This window comes from Musa acuminata, unplaced genomic scaffold (genome assembly GCF_036884655.1).
Source record: "Musa acuminata AAA Group cultivar baxijiao unplaced genomic scaffold, Cavendish_Baxijiao_AAA HiC_scaffold_1049, whole genome shotgun sequence".
In the NCBI taxonomy this organism is placed as follows: domain Eukaryota; kingdom Viridiplantae; phylum Streptophyta; class Magnoliopsida; order Zingiberales; family Musaceae; genus Musa; species Musa acuminata.
In genome coordinates, this window is record NW_027021263.1 from 211375 (window position 1) to 225963 (window position 14589).

General features: G+C 49.8%; 12 non-coding genes and 1 pseudogene across 12 annotated transcripts; all 13 read left to right on the forward strand.

Annotated features, from left to right (window-relative positions):
- Positions 1-356: 356 nt before the first annotated feature.
- Positions 357-475, forward strand: LOC135665875 (5S ribosomal RNA). The gene has a single exon (XR_010509568.1). It is a non-coding gene; the product is annotated as a 5S ribosomal RNA (ribosomal RNA).
- A 546-nt stretch (positions 476-1021) lies between these two features.
- On the forward strand, positions 1022-1140 carry LOC135665876 (5S ribosomal RNA). The gene has a single exon (XR_010509569.1). It is a non-coding gene; the product is annotated as a 5S ribosomal RNA (ribosomal RNA).
- Positions 1141-1896: 756 nt separating this feature from the next.
- Positions 1897-2015, forward strand: LOC135665877 (5S ribosomal RNA). The gene has a single exon (XR_010509570.1). It is a non-coding gene; the product is annotated as a 5S ribosomal RNA (ribosomal RNA).
- Positions 2016-2561: 546 nt separating this feature from the next.
- On the forward strand, positions 2562-2680 carry LOC135665878 (5S ribosomal RNA). Its single transcript, XR_010509571.1, has one exon. It is a non-coding gene; the product is annotated as a 5S ribosomal RNA (ribosomal RNA).
- A 546-nt stretch (positions 2681-3226) lies between these two features.
- On the forward strand, positions 3227-3352 carry LOC135665933 (5S ribosomal RNA; annotated as a pseudogene).
- A 756-nt stretch (positions 3353-4108) lies between these two features.
- On the forward strand, positions 4109-4227 carry LOC135665879 (5S ribosomal RNA). Its single transcript, XR_010509572.1, has one exon. It is a non-coding gene; the product is annotated as a 5S ribosomal RNA (ribosomal RNA).
- A 546-nt stretch (positions 4228-4773) lies between these two features.
- LOC135665900 (5S ribosomal RNA) lies at positions 4774-4892 on the forward strand. Its single transcript, XR_010509592.1, has one exon. It is a non-coding gene; the product is annotated as a 5S ribosomal RNA (ribosomal RNA).
- Positions 4893-5438: 546 nt separating this feature from the next.
- Positions 5439-5557, forward strand: LOC135665923 (5S ribosomal RNA). The gene has a single exon (XR_010509615.1). It is a non-coding gene; the product is annotated as a 5S ribosomal RNA (ribosomal RNA).
- Positions 5558-6103: 546 nt separating this feature from the next.
- LOC135665897 (5S ribosomal RNA) lies at positions 6104-6222 on the forward strand. Its single transcript, XR_010509589.1, has one exon. It is a non-coding gene; the product is annotated as a 5S ribosomal RNA (ribosomal RNA).
- Positions 6223-6768: 546 nt separating this feature from the next.
- Positions 6769-6887, forward strand: LOC135665880 (5S ribosomal RNA). Its single transcript, XR_010509573.1, has one exon. It is a non-coding gene; the product is annotated as a 5S ribosomal RNA (ribosomal RNA).
- Positions 6888-7397: 510 nt separating this feature from the next.
- On the forward strand, positions 7398-7516 carry LOC135665902 (5S ribosomal RNA). Its single transcript, XR_010509594.1, has one exon. It is a non-coding gene; the product is annotated as a 5S ribosomal RNA (ribosomal RNA).
- Positions 7517-8062: 546 nt separating this feature from the next.
- Positions 8063-8181, forward strand: LOC135665924 (5S ribosomal RNA). Its single transcript, XR_010509616.1, has one exon. It is a non-coding gene; the product is annotated as a 5S ribosomal RNA (ribosomal RNA).
- Positions 8182-8937: 756 nt separating this feature from the next.
- On the forward strand, positions 8938-9056 carry LOC135665881 (5S ribosomal RNA). Its single transcript, XR_010509574.1, has one exon. It is a non-coding gene; the product is annotated as a 5S ribosomal RNA (ribosomal RNA).
- Positions 9057-14589: the final 5533 nt, after the last annotated feature.

Consider the following 14589-nt stretch of genomic DNA (forward strand, 5'->3'; position numbering starts at 1 on the left):
CGTGTTGCACTCCTTTTTGCGCCCCGAGCGGCCAAAACCTCTCCCGTCGACCTCCGAGGCGATGGTTTTGGGCCTCGGAATTCGCCGTGACCGCTACGCAGTCAGTCTCGTGGGGCTCGGAGAGAGCTTTCCGGAATGGGGCCGCAATAGCGATTCCGAGTTCGTTCGAGAAAGTCCCGATGGTTTCGGCGCGCGCTTGCCGTGTCCGGTACGCGGTCGGCCTCGTGGGCATCGGAGAGATCCGACGATGGCGATTCCGAGATCGTTCGAGAGGTTTCGGGGCGCGCAATGGGCTCCGGTCGTCGATATGCGCCGTCCGCGACGTGCACAAAGGCGAGGGACGACGCACACAAAATGAGTGCGATCATACCAGCACTAAAGCACCGGATCCCATCAGAACTCCGAAGTTAAGCGTGCTTGGGCGAGAGTAGTACTAGGATGGGTGACCCCCTGGGAAGTCCTCGTGTTGCACTCCTTTTTGCGCCCCGAGCGGCCAAAAGACTTACTTAAAACTCTCCTTTAAGCTTTTCAATTTTTCCAGCATCATGGCCAACAGTAAATGTGTCATTAACATGTAAATGAAGTCATCATCTAAAAATTTCTTCGTAAACATACAATGATCAGACATGTATGGTTCCAGGATGGGTGACCCCATGGGAAGTCCTCGTGTTGCACTCCTTTTTGCGCCCCGAGCGGCCAAAACCTCTCCCGTCGACCTCCGAGGCGATGGTTTTGGGCCTCGGAATTCGCCGTGACCGCTACGCGGTCAGTCTCGTGGGGCTCGGAGAGAGCTTTCCGGAATGGGGCCGCAATAGCGATTCCGATTTCGTTCGAGAAAGTCCCGATGGTTTCGGCGCGCGCTTGCCGTGTCCGGTACGCGGTCGGCCTCGTGGGCATCGGAGAGATCCGACGATGGCGATTCCGAGATCGTTCGAGAGGTTTCGGGGTGCGCAATGGGCTCCGGTCGTCGATATGCGCCGTCCGCGACGTGCTCAAAGGCGAGGGACGACGCACACAAAACGAGTGCGATCATACCAGCACTAAAGCACCGGATCCCATCAGAACTCCGAAGTTAAGCGTGCTTGGGCGAGAGTAGTACTAGGATGGGTGACCCCCTGGGAAGTCCTCGTGTTGCACTCCTTTTTGCGCCCCGAGCGGCCAAAAGACTTACTTAAAACTCTCCTTTAAGCTTTTCAATTTTTCCAGCATCATGGCCAACAGTAAATGTGTCATTAACATGTAAATGAAGTCATCATCTAAAAATTTCTTCGTAAACATACAATGATCAGACATGTATGGTTCCAGGATGGGTGACCCCATGGCCCCTGGGAAGTCCTCGTGTTGCACTCCTTTTTGCGCCCCGAGCGGCCAAAAGACTTACTTAAAACTCTCCTTTAAGCTTTTCAATTTTTCCAGCATCATGGCCAACAGTAAATGTGTCATTAACATGTAAATGAAGTCATCATCTAAAAATTTCTTCGTAAACATACAATGATCAGACATGTATGGTTCCAGGATGGGTTACCCCATGGGAAGTCCTCGTGTTGCACTCCTTTTTGCGCCCCGAGCGGCCAAAACCTCTCCCGTCGACCTCCGAGGCGATGGTTTTGGGCCTCGGAATTCGCCGTGACCGCTACGCAGTCAGTCTCGTGGGGCTCGGAGAGAGCTTTCCGGAATGGGGCCGCAATAGCGATTCCGAGTTCGTTCGAGAAAGTCCCGATGGTTTCGGCGCGCGCTTGCCGTGTCCGGTACGCGGTCGGCCTCGTGGGCATCGGAGAGATCCGACGATGGCGATTCCGAGATCGTTCGAGAGGTTTCGGGGCGCGCAATGGGCTCCGGTCGTCGATATGCGCCGTCCGCGACGTGCACAAAGGCGAGGGACGACGCACACAAAACGAGTGCGATCATACCAGCACTAAAGCACCGGATCCCATCAGAACTCCGAAGTTAAGCGTGCTTGGGCGAGAGTAGTACTAGGATGGGTGACCCCCTGGGAAGTCCTCGTGTTGCACTCCTTTTTGCGCCCCGAGCGGCCAAAAGACTTACTTAAAACTCTCCTTTAAGCTTTTCAATTTTTCCAGCATCATGGCCAACAGTAAATGTGTCATTAACATGTAAATGAAGTCATCATCTAAAAATTTCTTCGTAAACATACAATGATCAGACATGTATGGTTCCAGGATGGGTGACCCCATGGGAAGTCCTCGTGTTGCACTCCTTTTTGCGCCCCGAGCGGCCAAAACCTCTCCCGTCGACCTCCGAGGCGATGGTTTTGGGCCTCGGAATTCGCCGTGACCGCTACGCGGTCAGTCTCGTGGGGCTCGGAGAGAGCTTTCCGGAATGGGGCCGCAATAGCGATTCCGAGTTCGTTCGAGAAAGTCCCGATGGTTTCGGCGCGCGCTTGCCGTGTCCGGTACGCGGTCGGCCTCGTGGGCATCGGAGAGATCCGACGATGGCGATTCCGAGATCGTTCGAGAGGTTTCGGGGCGCGCAATGGGCTCCGGTCGTCGATATGCGCCGTCCGCGACGTGCACAAAGGCGAGGGACGACGCACACAAAACGAGTGCGATCATACCAGCACTAAAGCACCGGATCCCATCAGAACTCCGAAGTTAAGCGTGCTTGGGCGAGAGTAGTACTAGGATGGGTGACCCCCTGGGAAGTCCTCGTGTTGCACTCCTTTTTGCGCCCCGAGCGGCCAAAAGACTTACTTAAAACTCTCCTTTAAGCTTTTCAATTTTTCCAGCATCATGGCCAACAGTAAATGTGTCATTAACATGTAAATGAAGTCATCATCTAAAAATTTCTTCGTAAACATACAATGATCAGACATGTATGGTTCCAGGATGGGTGACCCCATGGGAAGTCCTCGTGTTGCACTCCTTTTTGCGCCCCGAGCGGCCAAAACCTCTCCCGTCGACCTCCGAGGCGATGGTTTTGGGCCTCGGAATTCGCCGTGACCGCTACGCGGTCAGTCTCGTGGGGCTCGGAGAGAGCTTTCCGGAATGGGGCCGCAATAGCGATTCCGAGTTCGTTCGAGAAAGTCCCGATGGTTTCGGCGCGCGCTTGCCGTGTCCGGTACGCGGTCGGCCTCGTGGGCATCGGAGAGATCCGACGATGGCGATTCCGAGATCGTTCGAGAGGTTTCGGGGCGCGCAATGGGCTCCGGTCGTCGATATGCGCCGTCCGCGACGTGCACAAAGGCGAGGGACGACGCACACAAAACGAGTGCGATCATACCAGCACTAAAGCACCGGATCCCATCAGAACTCCGAAGTTAAGCGTGCTTGGGCGATGGGCGAGAGTAGTACTAGGATGGGTGACCCCCTGGGAAGTCCTCGTGTTGCACTCCTTTTTGCGCCCCGAGCGGCCAAAAGACTTACTTAAAACTCTCCTTTAAGCTTTTCAATTTTTCCAGCATCATGGCCAACAGTAAATGTGTCATTAACATGTAAATGAAGTCATCATCTAAAAATTTCTTCGTAAACATACAATGATCAGACATGTATGGTTCCAGGATGGGTGACCCCATGGCCCCTGGGAAGTCCTCGTGTTGCACTCCTTTTTGCGCCCCGAGCGGCCAAAAGACTTACTTAAAACTCTCCTTTAAGCTTTTCAATTTTTCCAGCATCATGGCCAACAGTAAATGTGTCATTAACATGTAAATGAAGTCATCATCTAAAAATTTCTTCGTAAACATACAATGATCAGACATGTATGGTTCCAGGATGGGTGACCCCATGGGAAGTCCTCGTGTTGCACTCCTTTTTGCGCCCCGAGCGGCCAAAACCTCTCCCGTCGACCTCCGAGGCGATGGTTTTGGGCCTCGGAATTCGCCGTGACCGCTACGCAGTCAGTCTCGTGGGGCTCGGAGAGAGCTTTCCGGAATGGGGCCGCAATAGCGATTCCGAGTTCGTTCGAGAAAGTCCCGATGGTTTCGGCGCGCGCTTGCCGTGTCCGGTACGCGGTCGGCCTCGTGGGCATCGGAGAGATCCGACGATGGCGATTCCGAGATCGTTCGAGAGGTTTCGGGGCGCGCAATGGGCTCCGGTCGTCGATATGCGCCGTCCGCGACGTGCACAAAGGCGAGGGACGACGCACACAAAACGAGTGCGATCATACCAGCACTAAAGCACCGGATCCCATCAGAACTCCGAAGTTAAGCGTGCTTGGGCGAGAGTAGTACTAGGATGGGTGACCCCCTGGGAAGTCCTCGTGTTGCACTCCTTTTTGCGCCCCGAGCGGCCAAAAGACTTACTTAAAACTCTCCTTTAAGCTTTTCAATTTTTCCAGCATCATGGCCAACAGTAAATGTGTCATTAACATGTAAATGAAGTCATCATCTAAAAATTTCTTCGTAAACATACAATGATCAGACATGTATGGTTCCAGGATGGGTGACCCCATGGGAAGTCCTCGTGTTGCACTCCTTTTTGCGCCCCGAGCGGCCAAAACCTCTCCCGTCGACCTCCGAGGCGATGGTTTTGGGCCTCGGAATTCGCCGTGACCGCTACGCGGTCAGTCTCGTGGGGCTCGGAGAGAGCTTTCCGGAATGGGGCCGCAATAGTGATTCCGAGTTCGTTCGAGAAAGTCCCGATGGTTTCGGCGCGCGCTTGCCGTGTCCGGTACGCGGTCGGCCTCGTGGGCATCGGAGAGATCCGACGATGGCGATTCCGAGATCGTTCGAGAGGTTTCGGGGCGCGCAATGGGCTCCGGTCGTCGATATGCGCCGTCCGCGACGTGCACAAAGGCGAGGGACGACGCAGACAAAACGAGTGCGATCATACCAGCACTAAAGCATCGGATCCCATCAGAACTCCGAAGTTAAGCGTGCTTGGGCGAGAGTAGTACTAGGATGGGTGACCCCCTGGGAAGTCCTCGTGTTGCACTCCTTTTTGCGCCCCGAGCGGCCAAAAGACTTACTTAAAACTCTCCTTTAAGCTTTTCAATTTTTCCAGCATCATGGCCAACAGTAAATGTGTCATTAACATGTAAATGAAGTCATCATCTAAAAATTTCTTCGTAAACATACAATGATCAGACATGTATGGTTCCAGGATGGGTGACCCCATGGGAAGTCCTCGTGTTGCACTCCTTTTTGCGCCCCGAGCGGCCAAAACCTCTCCCGTCGACCTCCGAGGCGATGGTTTTGGGCCTCGGAATTCGCCGTGACCGCTACGCGGTCAGTCTCGTGGGGCTCGGAGAGAGCTTTCCGGAATGGGGCCGCAATAGTGATTCCGAGTTCGTTCGAGAAAGTCCCGATGGTTTCGGCGCGCGCTTGCCGTGTCCGGTACGCGGTCGGCCTCGTGGGCATCGGAGAGATCCGACGATGGCGATTCCGAGATCGTTCGAGAGGTTTCGGGGCGCGCAATGGGCTCCGGTCGTCGATATGCGCCGTCCGCGACGTGCACAAAGGCGAGGGACGACGCACACAAAACGAGTGCGATCATACCAGCACTAAAGCACCGGATCCCATCAGAACTCCGAAGTTAAGCGTGCTTGGGAGAGAGTAGTACTAGGATGGGTGACCCCCTGGGAAGTCCTCGTGTTGCACTCCTTTTTGCGCCCCGAGCGGCCAAAAGACTTACTTAAAACTCTCCTTTAAGCTTTTCAATTTTTCCAGCATCATGGCCAACAGTAAATGTGTCATTAACATGTAAATGAAGTCATCATCTAAAAATTTCTTCGTAAACATACAATGATCAGACATGTATGGTTCCAGGATGGGTGACCCCATGGGAAGTCCTCGTGTTGCACTCCTTTTTGCGCCCCGAGCGGCCAAAACCTCTCCCGTCGACCTCCGAGGCGATGGTTTTGGGCCTCGGAATTCGCCGTGACCGCTACGCGGTCAGTCTCGTGGGGCTCGGAGAGAGCTTTCCGGAATGGGGCCGCAATAGCGATTCCGAGTTCGTTCGAGAAAGTCCCGATGGTTTCGGCGCGCGCTTGCCGTGTCCGGTACGCGGTCGGCCTCGTGGGCATCGGAGAGATCCGACGATGGCGATTCCGAGATCGTTCGAGAGGTTTCGGGGCGCGCAATGGGCTCCGGTCGTCGATATGCGCCGTCCGCGACGTGCACAAAGGCGAGGGACGACGCACACAAAACGAGTGCGATCATACCAGCACTAAAGCACCGGATCCCATCAGAACTCCGAAGTTAAGCGTGCTTGGGCGAGAGTAGTACTAGGATGGGTGACCCCCTTGGAAGTCCTCGTGTTGCACTCCTTTTTGCGCCCCGAGCGGCCAAAAGACTTACTTAAAACTCTCCTTTAAGCTTTTCAATTTTTCCAGCATCATGGCCAACAGTAAATGTGTCATTAACATGTAAATGAAGTCATCATCTAAAAATTTCTTCGTAAACATACAATGATCAGACATGTATGGTTCCAGGATGGGTGACCCCATGGGAAGTCCTCGTGTTGCACTCCTTTTTGCGCCCCGAGCGGCCAAAACCTCTCCCGTCGACCTCCGAGGCGATGGTTTTGGGCCTCGGAATTCGCCGTGACCGCTACGCGGTCAGTCTCGTGGGGCTCGGAGAGAGCTTTCCGGAATGGGGCCGCAATAGCGATTCCGAGTTCGTTCGAGAAAGTCCCGATGGTTTCGGCGCGCGCTTGCCGTGTCCGGTACGCGGTCGGCCTCGTGGGCATCGGAGAGATCCGACGATGGCGATTCCGAGATCGTTCGAGAGGTTTCGGGGCGCGCAATGGGCTCCGGTCGTCGATATGCGCCGTCCGCGACGTGCACAAAGGCGAGGGACGACGCACACAAAACGAGTGCGATCATACCAGCACTAAAGCACCGGATCCCATCAGAACTCCGAAGTTAAGCGTGCTTGGGCGAGAGTAGTACTAGGATGGGTGACCCCCTGGGAAGTCCTCGTGTTGCACTCCTTTTTGTGCCCCGAGCGGCCAAAAGACTTACTTAAAACTCTCCTTTAAGCTTTTCAATTTTTCCAGCATCATGGCCAACAGTAAATGTGTCATTAACATGTAAATGAAGTCATCATCTAAAAATTTCTTCGTAAACATACAATGATCAGACATGTATGGTTCCAGGATGGGTGACCCCATGGGAAGTCCTCGTGTTGCACTCCTTTTTGCGCCCCGAGCGGCCAAAACCTCTCCCGTCGACCTCCGAGGCGATGGTCAGTCTCGTGGGGCTCGGAGAGAGCTTTCCGGAATGGGGCCGCAATAGCGATTCCGAGTTCGTTCGAGAAAGTCCCGATGGTTTCGGCGCGCGCTTGCCGTGTCCGGTACGCGGTCGGCCTCGTGGGCATCGGAGAGATCCGACGATGGCGATTCCGAGATCGTTCGAGAGGTTTCGGGGCGCGCAATGGGCTCCGGTCGTCGATATGCGCCGTCCGCGACGTGCACAAAGGCGAGGGACGACGCACACAAAACGAGTGCGATCATACCAGCACTAAAGCACCGGATCCCATCAGAACTCCGAAGTTAAGCGTGCTTGGGCAAGAGTAGTACTAGGATGGGTGACCCCCTGGGAAGTCCTCGTGTTGCACTCCTTTTTGCGCCCCGAGCGGCCAAAAGACTTACTTAAAACTCTCCTTTAAGCTTTTCAATTTTTCCAGCATCATGGCCAACAGTAAATGTGTCATTAACATGTAAATGAAGTCATCATCTAAAAATTTCTTCGTAAACATACAATGATCAGACATGTATGGTTCCAGGATGGGTGACCCCATGGGAAGTCCTCGTGTTGCACTCCTTTTTGCGCCCCGAGCGGCCAAAACCTCTCCCGTCGACCTCCGAGGCGATGGTTTTGGGCCTCGGAATTCGCCGTGACCGCTACGCAGTCAGTCTCGTGGGGCTCGGAGAGAGCTTTCCGGAATGGGGCCGCAATAGCGATTCCGAGTTCGTTCGAGAAAGTCCCGATGGTTTCGGCGCGCGCTTGCCGTGTCCGGTACGCGGTCGGCCTCGTGGGCATCGGAGAGATCCGACGATGGCGATTCCGAGATCGTTCGAGAGGTTTCGGGGCGCGCAATGGGCTCCGGTCGTCGATATGCGCCGTCCGCGACGTGCACAAAGGCGAGGGACGACGCACACAAAACGAGTGCGATCATACCAGCACTAAAGCACCGGATCCCATCAGAACTTCGAAGGTAAGCGTGCTTGGGCGAGAGTAGTACTAGGATGGGTGACCCCCTGGGAAGTCCTCGTGTTGCACTCCTTTTTGCGCCCCGAGCGGCCAAAAGACTTACTTAAAACTCTCCTTTAAGCTTTTCAATTTTTCCAGCATCATGGCCAACAGTAAATGTGTCATTAACATGTAAATGAAGTCATCATCTAAAAATTTCTTCGTAAACATACAATGATCAGACATGTATGGTTCCAGGATGGGTGACCCCATGGCCCCTGGGAAGTCCTCGTGTTGCACTCCTTTTTGCGCCCCGAGCGGCCAAAAGACTTACTTAAAACTCTCCTTTAAGCTTTTCAATTTTTCCAGCATCATGGCCAACAGTAAATGTGTCATTAACATGTAAATGAAGTCATCATCTAAAAATTTCTTCGTAAACATACAATGATCAGACATGTATGGTTCCAGGATGGGTGACCCCATGGGAAGTCCTCGTGTTGCACTCCTTTTTGCGCCCCGAGCGGCCAAAACCTCTCCCGTCGACCTCCGAGGCGATGGTTTTGGGCCTCGGAATTCGCCGTGACCGCTACGCAGTCAGTCTCGTGGGGCTCGGAGAGAGCTTTCCGGAATGGGGCCGCAATAGCGATTCCGAGTTCGTTCGAGAAAGTCCCGATGGTTTCGGCGCGCGCTTGCCGTGTCCGGTACGCGGTCGGCCTCGTGGGCATCGGAGAGATCCGACGATGGCGATTCCGAGATCGTTCGAGAGGTTTCGGGGCGCGCAATGGGCTCCGGTCGTCGATATGCGCCGTCCGCGACGTGCACAAAGGCGAGGGACGACGCACACAAAACGAGTGCGATCATACCAGCACTAAAGCACCGGATCCCATCAGAACTCCGAAGTTAAGCGTGCTTGGGCGAGAGTAGTACTAGGATGGGTGACCCCCTGGGAAGTCCTCGTGTTGCACTCCTTTTTGCGCCCCGAGCGGCCAAAAGACTTACTTAAAACTCTCCTTTAAGCTTTTCAATTTTTCCAGCATCATGACCAACAGTAAATGTGTCATTAACATGTAAATGAAGTCATCATCTAAAAATTTCTTCGTAAACATACAATGATCAGACATGTATGGTTCCAGGATGGGTGACCCCATGGGAAGTCCTCGTGTTGCACTCCTTTTTGCGCCCCGAGCGGCCAAAACCTCTCCCGTCGACCTCCGAGGCGATGGTTTTGGGCCTCGGAATTCGCCGTGACCGCTACGCAGTTAGTCTCGTGGGGCTCGGAGAGAGCTTTCCGGAATGGGGCCGCAATAGCGATTCCGAGTTCGTTCGAGAAAGTCCCGATGGTTTCGGCGCGCGCTTGCCGTGTCCGGTACGCGGTCGGCCTCGTGGGCATCGGAGAGATCCGACGATGGCGATTCCGAGATCGTTCGAGAGGTTTCTGTAATATCCTTCGCTTTTGAAAATTATTAATAAAGATTTATTTATAAATCGGGGGACCTATATGTAAATATGGAAATTTCAAGGACTAAACTGCTAAGTTGTAAAAAGAAGAAAATAAAGAAAACCGAAAATTTCGGTTTTATGCCACCGCCTCCCACGCTCTCTGTTTCTCGAAACAGAGAGAGGCGGTGGGGCGTGGGGAGAAGAAGAAGAGAAGTAGAGGGAGAAGAGAAGAAGAGGGAAAAGAAGGGAGGAAGAAGAGGGAGAAGAGAAGAAAAGAAGAAGTAGAAGAGAGGGAAGATGGAGAGGAGAAAGAGAGGCAGCTGCAGCAGCTAGGGCTGCAGCACCTCTGTTTCCCACAGGTGGAAAGAGAGGAGAAGATGTGTGGGGCGTTGAGGATGAAAGCGGAAGAAGAAGAAGAAGAAGAGAGGAGGATAGCTGCGGCAAGGCTGCAGCGAGGAGGTGTGTGGCTTTGGGGAGGAAAAGGGAAGAGGAGAAGAAGAGAAGGAGAAGAAGAGGGAAAAGAGAGGGAAGATGGAGAGGAGCGAGAGGTGGCAGCAGCTAGGGCTGCAGCACCTCTGTTTCCTGCAGGTGGAAACAGAGGAGACGTGTGGGGTGTCGGGTAGGAGAAGAGCAGAAGAAGAAGAAGAGGAAGAGAAGAAGAAGGGGAAGCAGGAGAAGAGGTTGTGATACCTCTGTTCCCTGCAGAGGAAACAGAGGAGAGGGTGTGTGTGACGCCGGGAAGAAGAAGGGGAGGAAGGAGAAGAAGAGAAGAAGAAGAAAGGAAGGAGAAGGAAGAGGAGAAGGGAAAGAAGTAGCTGCGGCTGCGGCTGTGGTAGCTGCAGCTATGGCAGGGAAAGAGGAAGAGAAAGGAAGAAGGGAAGGAGAGGAAGAAGAGAAGGGAAAGAAGGGGCTGCGGCTGCGGCGATGGCAGCTGCAGTTGGAAGAGAAGAAGGAGAGGAAGATGAGCAGGGGAGGAAGAAGAGGCTGTGGCCGCGGCTGAGGCTGCGACTGCAGCAGTGCAGCTGGGAAAGAAGAGAAGGAAAGGAAGAAGAAGAGAAAGGAAAAGGGAAGAAGAGAGGAAGAGGAGAAGGAGAGGCAGCTGTGGCAGTGGCAGCTGCAGCTGGAAGAGAAGGAGAGGAAATAGAGCAGGGGAGAAAGAAGAGGCTGCGGCTGTGGTGGCTGCGGCCATGGTTGCGACTGCGACTGCGGCAGTTGCAGCTGGGAAAGAAAAGAAAGGAAAGGGGGAAAAAGGGGCTGCGGACGGGATTGCGGCCGCAGTGGCAGCGACTGCGTATGCAGCAGTTATGTCTGCGAGAGAAGGGAGGAAGGAAGGTAGTGCGGTGGAAGGGGCTGCGATTGTGGCAGCGGCAGCGGCGGCGGCGGCGACTGTGGCAGCTGCGTTTAGGAAAGAAAAAGAAGGAATGAGAGTAAGAGAGAGCAGGTGACTGTGCCTCGATGTTCGACATGTGGTGTAGTTGCGAAGAAAGGAAGAAAATGAGAGCACAAAACGAAACAGAGAGAGAATACGGAGGAAAAGTAGAAAAAGGATTCGAGCGTACACCTTCTTCGAATCTTTGGATCAAAACCTTCAAAAGGCAAGTGTTCTAACCCCATCCTACAGCAGTATTTGACTCTGTTTTTATGTTGATTCAAAATAAGTTGGAAGATTTTTATTTAGAAACTGATATGTTTCTCTTTGGACATAGAACTATGGATTCTGAAAGTTTTCGGTAAACTGACCCCTAAGCACTGTTTCAGCCCTAAGTTTTAGTACAGAATGAGAATTCAGGCAGGAACTATTTTTTTTTGAAATTAGACTCGTATGTCTTTCTTTTGACACCGATTTTGTAGATTTTGGACACCGAATACTTACCCAAAAATTTGTTTCAAAAGAGCCTATAGACGCTGTAAAACAGAGTTCAAGATTTCTGACCTTTCGATACTAAAACGCCTATAACTCCCTGTTGAAAATTCTGATTTGTACCAAACTGATTTTATTTGAAACTAGACTTGAAATTCTCTCTTTTGACATATAGTTTGAAAATTTTGGAGTTCAATTGCTCACCCTATCGTCTGTTGAATCCGATCCTATAAAGTCTGCAAACCAGAGATTGTGATTTTGACCTTATGTTACCAAATCAGAGGTAACTCTGTGTTGGGAGCCCTGTTTCATATGAAATCTGTTCCATCCGAATATAGACTGATATATGGTTCAACCATAGCCTTCTTATGGGTATTGGAGCATATTTGTTATTCTGAAATATTTGTTTGGTGTGCCACTGGAATTCTGTCCGAAATCGAGCTTTGGTCGATTTCGCGTATTCTGTTCCATTTCCTTTGGATACTTGAATTCGCCTAACCTTCTTATTGGAATTGAGCTGGTTATGATTGCTTGGAATCCCTGTACACTCTTGCTTTCAATTCTTTCCCTAAAATGAATACTTTTGTGAGAGATTTGTTCCTTGCATCACATTGTTTTTGAAAAGGCACATGTACGTTTGGTTGTTCCGCGTGTGCTTCCGTTATATGCTGCATTTTGTTGAAACCGCCTTCTTGTACTCTGGTGTGTGGGATGGTTTGGACCTTTGCCAGAAATGGTAAAGGGTATGCGCTGATTTGCCCGCTATGTGGGGTCCCGCTATGTGGGATATTCTGGTATGCGCTTATTTGCCCGCTATGTGGGGTCCCGCTATGTAGGATATTGCTTAGAGCCTGCGATGCTCTGCCGGCCCCCTTTGACTTCACCTAGACGTGGGTGGATGGAGCTCCCAGACGTGGGAGACTTTTGTCAGGTGGTCATTCAGAAATGGATGAATCACATTCTGACTGAGATCCCACTACACCCTCTATATGTTTAATATGACATCCAGAGTCTTGGTGAGTTATTTCTGTTCCTGCTCTGGATAAATATGATATGATTGCAACGTCAAGGACGACGTTTGAGCTTCTGTACGACATATGAGTTTGATATGCTCTGAAATGCTTCATTCACTGTTGAGTTTGCTTCGTAATGTTCCATATGTCGTTGATGTGTTTTGGAACATTTTATATGCCATTGATAAGCTCCAATATGTTTCCTTTGTTTCTGATATGCTCCAATTACTCTATGCCCCATCTGTCAGGAACCAAATATGTATGATTAAAAGGACAATTGTGATTCTGCTCCTAATGATATTATGTCTACGAAATCGTATATTCAGCTTTGTGCTTTGAAACTGTATCTCTTTGGAAATTGTACTATTTTGATATGGATATGTTAGTCACTTGCTGAGCTCTTTATGCTCACCCCGTTTGTTGATAAATTTTTCAGGATAGCGTATCGCTTGCTTAAATGTTAAGAATGGGCTGAGGCAGTGGAAAGTTTAGAAGACGTTGGGCAGAACTTTTGTTAGCATATATGTAGTTGTGTATAAGCTACCTTGCATCTAATGAAATGTGACTATGAATCTAAACCTGTGGATTTTGTGTAAGTTAAAGGATCCCTCATGTATAGGGTTTTGGAATGTTAAATTAAATTTGTGTAATGATATGAACTTATGGTAAATCGATGATTGTGGTGACTGCATAGATTTCCCCACTTGTGGATTTATATGGTGGTTTTTATTTTGATGAGTCGAGTTCAGATTGTATGAATTATCGAGTGATGTGTGCTATGTTTATGAATTGCACAGGGTTATGAATTGGTAGATTATAGAAGTGAAATTTTTGATCTGAATGTTTTCTTAGTGACCTCAAATGTGTGTTTGGATCCTGGGTTAGTTGTGTTGGAAAATTTTTTTTAATATTGTCGATATTTTGTCGGGTCGTGACAGAGGTGGTATCAGAGCATTGTTTGAGGATTACTGGAATATTTGATATGTTGACGTGCAAAATATATTGAGGTCTAATGAACTATAGTGATTGGTGGAAATTTTCTTTGATGCATTTTAGGAATTAGGGATGATGAGGACATTTGATCCTCCTATTTCATTTGTTTCTGATTAATTAAGGGGAATGAAAGGATTGATCGGGGATATTCAATCAGAGTGGCGCAGCAGAAGCATGATGAACCTAATTTCATTGGTGGTAGAAAAATGGATGATGCAAATGGAGAAGATGTTTGATATACAAAATTGTTCTAATGATCAAAAGATTTCTTTTGCTACCTTATATTGGAAGTAGAGGCTGATTATTATTGGCAACAATGAAAAGAATTTTTGGAGATATATGGCAAGAATGATAAGGATAAGTTTAGCAATAAAAATATGATTGGAAATGAATCAGAAAGTAATAACAAGAGAGTCAAGACCTTTGGATTTGAAATGGGAAGTCATCACAAAAGACTCAATCATGTGTGAATTTTAAGTTAAATTATGAAACAAATTTGTGTTTCGGGTGATTGGAGTCTATTTTGCTTGTAGAAAGTTGGATCATAAAATAAAAGACTGCCCTTTGAACAATAAGAAAGAGTCACTGCCTCATAAATCATCAGCCCATGTCAGAGTGTATGCTATCACTGAATATGATTCTGAAACTTTTGAAATTAGTGACCGAAGGTATTATGCATGTTTATGAAAGAATGCAAATATTTGTTTGACCATGGGTCCCATCTATGATTTGATTCGGAATATTTTGCCTATCACTTGGGTATTCAACCTAGACCACTACATTATGTGCTATATGTAAATACGATCATTGGAGATTCTTTGATAACAAACTTGAATCTGGTCCTCTTGCCTGATTTTTGTTGGAGAACTTGAATTTTTGCTGATTTAGTTCTCCTAGAGATTTGAAACTTTGATAATATACTTGGTATGGATTGACCATCTTATTATCATACCAGTATGGATTGATATATAACAAATGATCACTTTTTGCATATTAGATCAGCCCATCTTTTATTTTGAAAGTATTGGACATGATTTATCTCTTTGCCTAATGTATCCCAGGATGACTTACTTGGATTACCTCCAAACGTGATTTTGCTTTTGATTTGGTCCTTGGGACAATCCCAATACCTAAGCCTCTCTACAGCATGATATCATTTGAATAAGTGGAATTGGAAAAGCAACTATAAGGACT